Source organism: Triticum aestivum, unplaced genomic scaffold (genome assembly GCF_018294505.1).
Source record: "Triticum aestivum cultivar Chinese Spring unplaced genomic scaffold, IWGSC CS RefSeq v2.1 scaffold101489, whole genome shotgun sequence".
NCBI lineage: Eukaryota > Viridiplantae > Streptophyta > Magnoliopsida > Poales > Poaceae > Triticum > Triticum aestivum.
In genome coordinates this window covers 1-14,661 of record NW_025229571.1, presented here as the reverse complement: position 1 = coordinate 14,661, position 14,661 = coordinate 1, and the positions used below count along the sequence as shown (strand labels likewise).

The window sequence follows — 14,661 nt, the reverse complement described above, 5'->3', positions numbered from 1 at the left end:
GCGAGTGCCCTGGAAGTTGGCGACGAAGCGGTCGCACATCTCGTCCCAGGAGGAGATCGAGCCGTGCTGCAGGTTCAGGAGCCAGGAGCGGTCTCCATCCTTGAGGGCCATGGGAAACCAGTTCGCCATGACTTTCTCATCGCCGTTGGCTGCTTCGATGCTCAGCTCATAGAGCTGCAGGAACTCCGCGGGGTTGGCGGTGCCGTCGTAGCGAGGAGGCAGATCCGGCTTGAACTTGCCTAGCCAGGCGACGCTACACAGCTCGGGGGTGAAGGCGCGGCAGCCGGCCGTGGTTGCTGGGGCCCACTTCGGAGGTGGAGCTTGGTCTTGATGAGGTCCGCGTGGCGCCGCCGCGGGCGGTGCGCGGTCTTGACGAGGCGACGCGGGAAGCGCCGGTGCAGCTTCTCGCGGCCGAGGGATTTCTTGGCAGCTTCTCTCTTCGTGCGCTGGCATCGGGCGTGGCGGATCACGCCGCGGGGCCGCGCGCCTTGGTGCCAAGGCACCGTCTTGGGGCAAAGGTGGCGGAGGCGCGCCATGAGCCTCATCGCCCGTGGCCAGCTTAGGGTGAGGCAGAGAGAGGGACGGCGCCAGGGACCCCCTGCGGCGCGGACGAGCTCGGCGACACGGTCGAGCCACTCCTCGTAGAGGTCGTCGACTGGGCGGTAGCGCAGGAGTTCGTTTGCAGCGAGGAGCGCGGCCCGCGCCTCCATGGGAGCGCGGCATGCGTGAGATGAAGAACCGGCCGGGGTCGGTGATGGAGTGGCGGTGCGGCCGTCCTGCCGTACCGAGGGATGCAGCGAGGACGCCTGCTGCCCGTTCCCCGCCGGGCCGGTGGCAGCGTTTGCGGCGGGAGACGGAGAGCGACGAGGTGGCCTGCCGACGGGAGCCGTTTGAGCAACGCGGGCGGTGAGGGCAGCCCGACGCTCAGCTCGAGCACGGCGAGCATCTGCCATGGAGACGACGGAGCGACGGACTGATGGAAGGGAAGCTACGACGCACCCCTACCTGGCGCGCCAAATGTTGGATGTGGGGTTCCAGCAAACCCTCAAGGTTCGAACACTAGGGTGCGTGCGAAGTCTTTCCCTCCTACCGATCTACGCCCTAGCTCCCTAAGATCTCACGGATGAACTCGACGAACTCACAACACGGAAAGGTGCGAGATTTATACTGGTTCAAGCCACCGTTGTGGTGTAATACCCTACTCCAGTGTGGTGGTGTGGATTGCCTCTTGGCTGATGATAAACAATACAGAGGGAAGAACAACCTCCTGAGGTTGAGGTGTTCTTGTGCTTGTGACTTAGCGGGTGAGAGCTGGATGAATTGCTCGATGCCCCCTACTATGGTGGCTAGCTCTACTTATATAGGCCCTGGTCCTCTCCCCAAACATTGAGCGGGAAGGGAGCCAACAACGGCGGAGAAATTTGAAGGGGGACAGCTAGTACAAGCTATCCTGAAAAAAGTGGTCTTCGCCTGCAAAAGGCTCTGGTGGTGACGCCGTCTTGGGCTCCATGATAACCTTCATCTTGTCGTCCTCCTGGTCTTGGTCTCGTTGCATCGATATAGCAACCTTTGCCTGAGCCCTCGGTACTCCTCGCCCGCGACTGCTTCCTTAGCACCAAAGAGGAAACGAGGACACTGCACGCTGGCGCCCGCCTGGTGTCGATCGTCATGGCTCACGTCACAAGAGCCTCGTGAGGTTTGCCCCGCCTTGATATCTCCGCTCCTCGTGAGCCTGCCTGACTAGGCCACTCCTGAGGAGGTCTTGCGTCGTCCGCCTCGCGAGGCTTGGCCCCTCGTGAGGGTCTTGGATGCCTTGTTGATGAAGATGGGCCGTACGGCCTGCTGGCTTAGCCACGCCGTGGGCCGCAGGCAGGCAATTCTGGGGACCCCCATTCCCAGAACGCCGACAGCTCGACCCCACACGGTCGCTCGACATGCCACTCACCGCAAACCGAGTATATGATAACTTTCCCGCCTGCTTGTCGATGGATCGCGCCATGGAGTACTAGTACTACTGGAAGAGATTGACGAGTTGGGGGAGGACGGCTAGCTGTAGCACGGACTCCCAAGAACTTTTTACATGCATGTTGTGGCCGGCTATTGTGACCTTTGAATACGGAGCAGTCGCGTGCACGAGGAAGCGGCGCGGGCGACGCTCTCTCGGCCGGCGCACCGCTTCAATGCCGGCGCCAGTGAGAGGTCGCGTCCGCTCTGGCCGGGCATGAATGCGGCACTGACCGTTTCGGGCGGGAAGTACGCGTGGGTGATGAAGAGGGTTCGGGTTGGTTAGGAGCGGTCGTGGCAGCGGTCCGGATGCACGCAAACAAGAGATGATGTACGTTAATATTGCCGCGTATATAATTAACAACGTAAATAATGTGCCAGTTGGATAAATATGATTGGAGATGGAGATGGAAATGGAATTTTACGTAAGCACGGATATGCATGTCTATGTCTATGTGTGTGTGAGCGACGACTCTCGCGACCTGGAAGCGGGGGCGTGTTTTTGATCGAGTTTTCTTTCTTGGTACGTTAAAAAATTGTCCGCCAGTTTTTGTTTCTTTTTTCCGGGAACGCGCGTATTCTATTTAAAACCACTGCTATGGAGAGATTGTTTTACTCCATTATAGCCTCTTGTTTGATAGAGTTTCTCGCGTCTCGCTCTCTCACCCTCTCCATATCAAAACAAGATGATAGTGTCCACACTATCTCTCTCCTCAACGGTGGTCACAGATCCGGCCGAATACCGTCCGCTGCGGGAGGTGAGGAGGTGCAGCGTTGACGTTTTCATCGTCGGCGATGGAGGAAGCCGATGTGCACCGTCCTCTCGGAGCCGGCGCTGGCCCGGACGAAGGTCGTCCGCGCCCTTGTTCGCTGCCGTCGTGTGGGAAGATCCCGCCCGCCCGCCTAAGCGACATCTCGCCCACCTGAGGTATAACTTCTTGTACTGGTCCAGCTTCCCAGGTTGCTGCATGCGGGTTTTCTTCTATGCGACTACTCCCCAGCTCCCCATGTATAGTAGCTAGGGTTCGTCGGCTGGTCCAACATCACCTACTATTATAGAGGAAATGCCACTCGAAAAGTTGTCCTAATTTATGCCTCGGTGGAGGTATACATGTTGTTTCGATAAAAAGTACATGGTGGTTGTGCGGTCATTGTCCATATGCTCCTATTGCTGCTGCTAATCTAATACTATCACTGGTTAAATGAAGAAATGCTTTTTTTCTCGGGTATCCTGGTTTAGTTCCCATCAAGATAATCATGATGCTTCTGTTTGTTGGTGTACATTTCATAATTCTTATTGAAAATTGAGATGTCGTTGTTAATCTTGTAAAACAAAGTAACAACACTATATCCTTTTTTATATTTTTGGAAAGAGCGATGCGTATCTCCATACCCGGGAATGTCTTCCTCAATTTTAGTGGAACTGCACAAAATTGGATGGCCATTGTTGTTCCGCCTCCCTGTCCTCTGCCACGTGGTTCTTCCTTCCTCGAGCTTGACTACTGAGAAGAAACATACCACAGTGAGGATTTGTCGAACTTCATAGGTGCCTCACCCAAACTTGATGCCAAATGGATGATGCATCACCACGATGACCTATCGATGCTCATGGTTGCGCCTCATGGTTGCGTCGGCTGGTGAAGCTGATCGATTGTCAATGAAAAACAAGCTGTCTTCCATCAGTGCTCTTTGCATGTTACCCACAAAGATGATATCCTTCGTCAGTTCACCTTGGTTGCATTGGAGACGCAGTCGTCTTTCACGTTGGTGCAATTTTATCACACAATTGGCTATGAACCAAATGTTTCCTCGAAGAAGGATCGACGTTGGTACTAAGAGCATAAGTTTTGTATTGATTTCTAAGCCTTCTCACAACTTTGTCTCCAGCTCCCCTGTAATTTTATTTGTCCAGCTATTAACTTTGATTAAAAAAATGGTGTGGACTAAAAACCCGGTTGGACGTAGTAGCCCTCCATTTTTATTTACTCCGCATATTAGATTTGACTGAAGTCAAACTTAAGTTTGACCAAGTTTAGGCCGAACACAACAAACCATAATTATTAGAGAGGGCAAACTGTACATACTCTCAAACCTTTCCGATAATTGAAATTAAAATTCTTTATTTGTACACACTCTCACACGTTTCCGATAATTTGGCGCATGTGTGGTTGTTCACTTAAGGGAGGGTAGTGTACCGCACGTGAAGGACAGGGAGTGCGACCAGGACGCGTGGATCGTTAGTTCATCGGAAGTACTCCCTCCGTTCATAAATATTTGTCTTTCAAGTGGTTTGCAGTGGACTACCACATACGGATGTATATAGACATTTTTTACAGTGTAGATTCACTCATTTTGCTCCGTATGTAGTCATTTGTTGAAATATCTAGAAAGACAAATATTTAGGAACACAGGGAGTAGTAGTTTTCTTCACTGGTACGTTAAATAAAGAGTTTCGTTTCGTACTTACACAATTTAAAACAATTGTTATGGAGAGAATAAGAAAACCTCTCCACAATATATTAGTCGTATACACGAGTACTATATGGACGCAACTTCATTGACTTTAGTGCACCTGCCTTTGGGTTTATGACAGGTGGGCCCAAAATGTGGCTGGCCCACCGGTCATACAGCCAAAAGCAGGTGCAGTTAAGGCACCGGAGCTCAGTCCGTACTACAGTATATATATATAAGCTGGAGCCTCAGCGCTTGTTCCCTAGGGTTTGCACTCTCCACACTCTCGCCGCACTATATATATATATATACACGCTGGAGGCTCAGTGTTCCTTTGCTAGGGTTTGCTATATTCACTGTCTCTCACCCTCTTCACTAGATCTAAAGAAGACTGCGTTGTGGCCTCTGTCTCTCTCACCCCCCTCACAGCTGCCGAAGGAGGCGTCTGGATCCCGTCGCACCGGGACTGGGAGGAGGTGTAGCGTTCACTCTATCGCCTTCGGCGAGGGAGGCAATCCACTGCCGGCTGCGCTGTTGTCTTTCACACAGCGCCTGTGCGGGAGGGCCACCGACCCCTTCTTCCTCGCTGCCGTACGTAGTGTGGGTAGATCCGACCTCCCGCTGCACGCCTTGCCACATCCCTACGACCCTAAGGTATAAGGTTCTTTGAAACCATCATTGGTCTAGCTGCATGCTAATCTTTTTTGATTCTGTAGTCGAATCTAGGTCTTGGTTCAAAGAGGAAAGAAGGGTGTGGTGGGGTGGAGCATGAATCTAGGACATGGTTCAATGAGGAAAGGAGGGAGGGAAAGTAGTATAGACTAGCTATCATGTCGCTTTGTTGGTCAAAAAGGGAAAAATGGGGTAACCCAGTACACACATCTATAAGGAACCGAACTCTTTGTTGAAAAGGGAAAGAAACTGGGGGGTCGGGTAGTTTGTGGAGGACTAGATTTGCTGCCCTCACATTGGAAAAAGTTTCAAAGAGAACAAATATGGGACCAACGCAAATATGCTGCTTGGCTACATACTCTGCATCACCCATTTATACGTGTGGATGCACATGGTGCTGGCATGTCCCATGTCCAATCCACATGATCGTGCAATGTGTTTTGAGAGTTGTGCTACTTGTATTGGTACTGTTTTAAGTAAATGTTGAATTGAAGCTATTGTATTTTAAGCAATGCCACTCTCAGAATTAACTACTGAACTATTTTAAGAGAATTTCTTTGTTAATATGAATCAATGCAACCATTTTATAAATGCTACTATCCTATACTTTGTTTTCCATCAAGATAAGGTAGATGCTTCTTTTTGTGGCCGCATGTTTCATCCTCCTTTATTGGCAGTAATTGTTTCCTTTTTTTGCCTCTGTTAAATCAGGGATATCTATTCAACTTGTTGCTATAGCAAACTTAAATGTCACACGGGCGACTTTACTTGATTTCAGAGTAACTGCACAAAACGAGATTGGATTTCCTATTCGTGTTGGTAGATCTGTACGTGATCTTGTGTGCGTCATGACAGGTTGGTACTTGCCTTCATCCACATGATCGTGCAGTGTGTTTTGAGATGTCGTGCTACTTGTATTGATACTATTTTAAATATGTTGAATTGAAGCTATTGTATTGTTGTCTTTTCCCATTAAGTAGTGAACAAAAATGGGACCAACCCAGACATTATGCTTGTTGCTTTGTCACAACAAACTCTGCATCACCCCCTTTATAAGTAGATGGAAGCACATGTTGTTGTTGCGCCCACTCTCCCCTGGAACTGTTTATGCTTTTTGTTAATCTAATGTCGCTGGTAAAATTAAGCAATGCCACTCTCAGAATTAACTACTGAATCTTATTTCAAAACTGCAACACTTGTTATGGATTGGCGGGATTACCATTTTTGTGGCCGCATGTTTCATCCTCCTTTATTGGCCAGTAATTGATTCCTTTTTTGCCTCTGTTAAAACAGGGATATCTATTCAACTTGTTGCTATTGCGACATTTTGCTTCGCTTAATTTTGGTGGAACTGCACAAAATGAGACCGGATTTCCATATATGTGTTGAGATCCCTCTGAGGTCTTCCTCACGAGTTATTTCTAATCTTGGTCTTGAAAGGTCAGTACCGACTTTCCTCAGAATTACTACTGAATCTTAGTTCAAAAGTTCAACACTTGTTAGGGATCGGGGGGAGTACCATTTCTGTTAGGGATCGGCCGGAGTACATGTTTAAGAAATGTATTGTTCAGATAATGTCTCTGTTATTATATATCAGTTACAGTGTTTTACAAATGGTACTATCATGCTTTGTAGTTCTTTCTACATGTTTAACCAAGGTATTGTTAAGATAATGTCTTTGTTAAAATGAATCAGTCGCATTGTTTTAGGAATGATACTTTTCTGCGTTGTCGTTCTTTATACATGTTGAAAGAAGGCATTGTTAAGACAATATCTCAGTTAATATGAATGAATCACACTGATTGAGAATTGCTACTCTCCTGGTTTGTTTCCCATTAAGATAAGGTAGATCAGTGGATGTTTTTCTTCTGGGAGTACAAGTCATCAACGGTTATTTCTCAGTAATTGTTTCCCTTATACCTTTTGTTGCTTAGAGGGATATCAAAATTAAAGCTCGGTTTTATTCCGACTTTGATTTTAGTTGAACTGCACAAAAGGAGCCAATGTGTCTAAGGCAAACTGCTGCATTAGTGGGTCCAGTTGGTCTTACCACTTTGCAGAAAGAAGCAGTCACTGTTTGCGCTACATTACACAAGGAATGATCGAGAAGCTTTTACAGAGTATTAGTAGACGCTGGTGACATGACTAGTCTGCAGAGAGCATAGGAAACTCTACAACACGTGGAGTGCACTGGGCAAAAAGTGCCCAAACAAGTATAGGAAGCCAGGACATGACTCCAAATCTGTCAATGTCATTCTAAGCAACAATGATGGGGCATCTGGGTATGGTAATCTGTTTACCGTACTTTCATTTTGTTAGTCCACCGATTGGTGGGTTGACACTGGGGCCAATATTCATCTGTGAGCTGCTGTGTCTTTGTTTTCTTGCAGCATATAAATACGATATCCATAGGGATGCTCAGCTTGATTTTAGTGGAACTGCACAAAATGTCCAGATGATTTGTGTCCTCCATAATACTTCATCATGCACAATACATTGAATGGTTCTCTAATCATTCATCGTCACCTTGAGCCACCAGACTATATGTTTGAATGGTGCTGCCAGCGTCGGCCATTAAGAAGGGTAAGAAGAAAGACAAAAAGAGAGATGGCTGCTTTACTTGTGGTTCGGAGGAACACTGGGCAAACAAGTGCCCAAACAAGTACCAAGAAGCCAGGACAGGACTCCAAGTCTGTCAATGTCACTCCAAGCAACAATGATGGGGCATCTGGGTATGGTAATATGTTTACCGTACGTTCAGTTTGTTAGTCCACCGATTGGTGGGTTGACATTGGGGCCAATATTCATGTGTGTGATGATGTGTCCTTGTTTTCTGGCAGCATATAAATACGAAATCCACAGGGATGCTCAGCTTGATTTTAGTGGAACTGCACAAAATGTTCAGATGGTTCGTGTCCTCCATAATAATACTTCATCATGCACAATACATTGAATGGTTCTCTAATCATTCGTCGTCACCTTGAGCCACCGGACTATCAGATGACAAACCCTGCCCGTTCCACAATCATAGGAATTACATATTTTGAATGGGAAAAGCTTGTCAAAGTTGACATTAGTTTAATATATTGGAATTGGAAAACCTTGTCAATTTTTGCTCATTGATGTTAGCCAGAAGACATGCATTTGATATTTTTGAGTGGGACGCCCTTTGCTGTGAGCAACCTCGATCATTTTTTCCTATTCATGTCTTCAGTTCAGAAGTAAATATTTACTCTGCTGAGATGCATAGTCACATGAATGTTGACTTATGTAAGATATTTTAAGAGTTTGTTCTGAATATTGTCTCTGTAATGCCAGGCCTTGTGAATGCCAAGGTCTGGATGCTCTAACTGTCCCCTTTTCAAATGAAGAGATTGATAATGTAATTAGAGAGATGCCTGCGGATAGAGCACCTGGCCCGGATGGTTTCACGGGAGTGTTTCTCATGAAATGTTGGCCGATAATTAAGGAGGATTTCTACCAGCTTTGCCATCAATTTCACACGGGCAATCTTTCTCTTGAGAGCATAAATTATGGCTTCATCACTCTCATCCCAAAAATCAGCTCCCCCGAGACGATCAATGATTATAGACCAATCACGCTTTTGAATTGCTGTCTTAAGGTCATCACAAAAATTCTGGCCAATCGCTTACAAAAAGTCATACTCAAGATCGTGCACCGTAACCAATATGGATTTCTAAAGGGAAGAACTATTCAAGATTGTCTCGCGTGGGAATACGAATACATATATCAATGCCAACACTCCAAGCAGGAAATTATGCTCCTAAAACTAGACTTTGCCAAAGCATTTGACACGATTGAGCATGAGGCCATGATTAATATTATGAAAAGCATGGGATTTAATGAAAAATGGATCAGCTGGATTCGATGCATCTTCTCCTCAGGTAAATCATCGGTGCTACTTAATGGAACACCTGGTCGGCAATTCCTTTGTAAATGTGGAGTACGTCAGGGTGACCCCCTCTCTCCTCTCATTTTCGTACTTGCGGCCGATCTTCTTCAAGCAGCCATTAACGATGCTTTTCAGCGGGATCTTATACGTCTACCTTTTCATTCAACAAACCAAAAGGAGTATCCCGTGATCCAATACGCCGATGACACTATTTTGGTTATTCCAGCATGCACGCAACAAGCTCAGATTATCAAGACTATACTAACTGATTATGCCTCCTCAGTTGGACTAAGAATAAACTTCCACAAATCTACTCTTATACCAATCAACTGTGGTACAGAAAAAATGATGAGCTTTCCAACATCTTCGGATGTGTCGTGGGGAAAATGCCATTCACTTACCTTGGGCTGCCGCTTGGCACTACTCGGCCTTCTGTCCAAGAGCTTATGCCCCTCGTATGCTCGCTCGAGCGATGTTTATCTGCCACCCTCAACATGATCTCTTATGGTGGCAAACTATTGCTTCTCAACTCGGTCATTACATCGCTCATTATCTTTGCCATCTGTACTTTGAGACTGCCAACAAAGATCATTGAATTACTGGACAAAATACAAAGGAAATGCTTGTGGATCAAGAAAACGGACCATGGTGACAAAATTAACTCCCTTGCTTCTTGGGACATGGTGTGCCGACCCAAGGCAAGTGGTGGCTTGGGAGTAATAAATCTGCATGTCCAAGGCGATGCCCTATTGCTAAAATATCTCCACAAGTTTTACAATAGATGGGACACACCATGGGTGCAATTAATCTAGGACACTTACTACACAGACCAAATCCCACATGCTTCCGATCCATGCGGGTCCTTTTGGTGGAGAGATGTGACCAAGTTAATACCAACATATCGGGGTATTTCAAAGGTGAACGTGGGAAATGGTGAAAATGTACTCTTTTGGAAAGACATGTGGAGAGAGGAGATCCTCGCTGAATCATATCCTCGCGCTTTCTCGTACGTCAAAAATGAGGATCTGTCTGTCAAAGAGTTCTTGGGCACCACCACTTTACAAGAGGCGTTTCATCTACCACTCTCCCCACAAGCGCATGCAGAACTGAGACAACTACAATCTGAGGTTATGGAGGTTCAGCTCTCCAATGAGTTTGACAAGTGGACATATATTTGGGACGCCAGCCTCTTAACTGCAAAACAATACTATACATTCTACTTCAGGGAAATTCAAGCACATGAAGCTTTCGGATGGATTTGGAAATCTAAATCAACCATGAAAATCAAAGTCTTCGGGTGGCTGCTACTTTCTGACCGTCTCAACACCAGGAATATGCTTAAGCGACGGCATTACAATATTGGAGATGTTCATGACTGCATTCTTTGTGGATTACCAATTGAAGAGACGTTGGAACATCTCTTCTTCGAGTGCCACTTCAGCTCTGACTGCTGGTCCCACCTTGGCCTTTCTTGGCTTCCGGGCAACACAAGACTACACAACATCTCCAAAGCAAAAGAAGACTGGAATAGGCCACTCTTTATGGAGCTATTTTTGTTGGCTGCCTTGAGTATCTGGAAGGAGCACAATAACAAGCACTTTAGAAATATCATACCCTCCAAAACCTCCTGGTTGGATAGACTTAAGGCTGATTTTTCCCTGCTCACCCATAGGGTTAGAGACGAACACAAACAATACATTCCACTCATCCTTGCATTCCTGTAAATTAGCACCTGCTTCCCACCCCCAAAGGGGGATGGATTGTAATTACAATGTACATAGCCACTAAATTATATTAATATATAATACAGTGGGAGGTACTCCTACTGTTTCTGGTCAAAAAAAATGCCAGGCCTTGTGTTTGATTGCAAAGTTGAGCTTGGAATGTTGTGGCATGCGGCATCACGAGCTGTCAACCGTGCCTCCCGAGAATAATGCTTCATATTGTTTTGCATGTCGATCTAATGCCAGTGATTTGCTTGTTAGGAAGATCATCCTCTTCTGTTGTTTCCATGCTTAAGAAGTTCATCGTCTTATGTTTCATTCATAGCCTATATGACAAGTCGGGTAGGTTAGACGTGAAACCATATGATCTTCCGACCAACTCATCATCTTAGGCCGTGATTGGATCGTCGTTTTCCAACCAAAACCGCTTATAAAACTGACGCTTGTAAATAAAAGCAGATGGTCTCGGGCGAAGCGCTTGGTTGGTCGATTTTGACTAGTAAAATATACACCGGTCTCTCAAATTACACGCGTAACCCGCCAGTTTTACTTAGAGACCTCGGGCCCTCGGTTTCATTACGCGTAACCTACTAAGTTGACGGGGACAAATTGCTTTGTCAACTTAGTCAATATGAACGATTCTAGCTTCAGTGACCGTACGATGTCCATGCAACGGCCGTAGTGCTTCTTCAACCTCTGGTCTTCTTGCTCCAGCCGCCCAAAGCAGCGCCGGTCGTGCCGCCTGCTCCTGCCTCCCGTGGCTGGCTGTGCTGCCGCGGAGGCCTCACCGCCCCTACTACTCCCACCGCTGGCTAGGCCATCCCTCCACTCATCCACACCCCCTGTTATTCTGCGGCGACGGCAGCCTCACACTGTAGCCGAACCAGTAAACCCTCGTACTCCTCTTCGCGCGAGCTTCCACTGCCGCGTCTTCGCCGGCTCCGCGTCGTCCCCTTCTTAGGCCTCGCCACTCACCGTTGTCCACCGCCCTGGTGCTCTCGACGCGGCGTGGTCAACGTGGTCAAGGAACAACTTCCATCGGAAGAGTACTGTACGTGGAGAGGCTGACAGCTGAGTCCACGGCAGCCGCAAGGAAGTGCCTCCTTATTATGCGGAAAATAATTATTCCTCCACCTGACAGTAGGGACCCACCGGACGGGCCATCGTATTTGGCAAAACAAATGTTTCCCCCCTGACTGCTGGGACCCACCGGACGGGCCACCGTATTTCGCGAAAAAAACGTTCCCCCCGTTGTCAGCTCGGACCCGCCGGAAGTGCCTTCTTATTACGCACAAAAAAATGAATACTCCCCCCGCTAGTTGGGACCCACCTTGGTGAGAGGCTGACTTGTGGGCCTACTAAGTTGACGGGGACGGATTGCTTTGTCAACTTAGTCAATATGAACAATTCTAGCTCCAGTGACCGTACGATGTCCATCCAACGGCCGTAGTGCTTGTTCAACCTCTGGTCTTCTTGCTCGAGCCGCCCAAAGCAGCGCCGGTCGTGCCGCATGCTCCTGCCTCTCGTGGCCGGCTGTGCTGCCGCGGAGGCCTCACCGCCCCCTACTATTCCCACCGCTGGCCAGGCCCTGCGGCGATGGCAGCCTCACACCGCAGCCGAACCAGTGAACCCTCGCACTCCTCTCCGCGCTGGCTTCCACTGCCGCGCCTTCCCTGGCTCCGCGTCGTCCCCTTCCTAGGCCTCGCCGTCATCCACCGCCTTGGTGCTCTCGGCGCGGCGTGGTCAACGTGGTCAAGGAATGACTTCCATCGGAAGAGTACTATATGTGGAGAGGCTGACAGCTGGGTCCACAGCGGCCGCAAGGAAGTGCCTCCTTATTACGCAGAAAATAATTATTCCTCCACCTGACAGCAGGGACCCACCGGACGGGCCACCGTATTTCATGAAAAAAAACATTCCCCCCTGATTGCTGGGACCCATCGGACGGGCCACCGTATTTCGCGAAAAAAAGTTCCCCCCCCGCTGTCAGCTCGGACCCACCGGAAGTGCCTCCTTATTACGCAAAAAAAGTACACTCCTCCTGCTAGTTGGGACCCACCTTCGTGGGAGGCTGACTTGTGGGCCTACTAGTTGACGGGGACAGCGTGCTTTGTCAACTTAGTCAATATGAACGATTCTAGTTCCAGTGACCATACGATGTCTATCCAACGGCCGTAGTGCTTCTTCAACCTCTGGTCTTCTTGCTCCAGCCGCCCACAGCAGCGCCGGTCGGGCCGCATGCTCCTGCCTCCCGTGGCCAGCTGTGATGCCGTGGAGGCCTCACCGCCCCCTACTATTCCCACCACTGGCCAGGCCCTGCAGCGACGGCAGCCTCACACCGCAGCCGAACCAGTGAACCCTCGTACTCCACTCCGCGCGGGCTTCCACTGTCGCGTCTTCCCCGGCTCCGCGTCGTGCCCTTCCTAGGCCTCGCGGTCGTCCACCGCTCCGGTGCTCTCGGTGCGGCATGGTCAACGTGGTCAAGGAACGATTTCCATCGGAAGAGTACTCTACGTGGAGAGGCTGACAGCTGGGTCCACGGCTGCAGCAAGGAAGTGCCTCCTTATTACGCGCAAAATAATTATTCCTCCACCTGACAGCGGGGACCCATCGGACGGGCCACCGTATTTCACGAAAAAAATGTTTCCCCCTGACTGCTGGGACCCACCAGCTACATCTTCTCACGCAAGGAAGTGCGTCCGGGCGAAAAAAACGATTCGCCCCCCTGACTGCTGGGACCCACCATCTACATCTTCGCAAGCAAGGAAGTGCATGACAGTTGGGACCCACCTGGTCGAAGCGTACGTAGCATTGTCATTCTGGTCGCGAACGTGTACGTACATAATGGTCGATGTAGAGGCACGCACGTGTCGTAGTAGAGGCGCGCACGTAGCATGTACACGTATGTACAGCGGCCAGGGTGCAAGAAAGTAAATGCAGCCACGTACGTACATATGGGCGGGGTCTCGAACACCTACTCACGCGTACGTACGGCCAGGGCTCGTGTACATGGCTGGGTTGGAACGGAGAAACTGCGTCGTCGTCGTGTTCATGGGGAGGCCACGGAATGCGTCGTGTTCATCGGGAGGCAACGGAACACGTGGGAGCCAACCGGCTTGGACGGAACAGCCGATGGAAACGAGGCCTGGCGTACCGCAGAACGGAGGAAACGGCCTTGTGTTCGACCGGCCACGTTCGAAACGGGATCCTATTCACCAGGAGGGGTCTGGCGTACCGCAAAACGGAGGAAACGGACCTCCTATGGTTGAAACGGAGGTCTTGTTGATCGGGAGGGGTGTGGCGTACTGCAAAACGGAGGAAACGGACTTGTGTTGGAGCGCTATGGTCGAAATGAGGGTCCTGTTCATCGGGAGGGGTGTGGCGTACCGCAAAACGGGACTCCACGGGATACTGTTCATCTCCACCGTCGACCCCCTCCAGCCTCCATGGGCTACTATTCATCCACCGTCGACCTCCTCCAGCCTCCACCTGCGACTGTTCATCCAGCCTCCACCGCGCGCTACTCCACCGGCTACTGTTCAACCAGCCCTCTCCACGGGCTCCTGTTCAACCATCCCTCCACGGGCTACTGTTCATCCAGCCCTCCACCGTCTACTGTTCATCCTGCACGGGTGGTCCTGTTCATCCAGCCCTCCACGGGGTCCTGTTCATCCAGCCCCAACCGACTTGATCGATCGGGGTCCTGTTCATCCAGAGGCAACACCACGGGGTCCTGTTCATCCACCCCCACCGGGAACTGTTCATCCAAACCCCCCCAGCAACGCTCACTGTTCATCCAGAGGCAGCATCAATCGGCTTCAGTTAGCAGCAGTAGTGAAGGAATCGCTCGATCGGGTTCAGTTAACAGCCATCGATCGATCGCTCGAGTTCAGTAAC

General features: G+C 49.5%; 1 pseudogene; it reads left to right on the top strand.

Moving 5' to 3' along the window:
- The first annotated feature begins 8,445 nt into the window (after window positions 1-8,445).
- On the top strand, window positions 8,446-10,764 carry LOC123175151 (uncharacterized; annotated as a pseudogene).
- The last annotated feature ends 3,897 nt before the right edge of the window (window positions 10,765-14,661 follow it).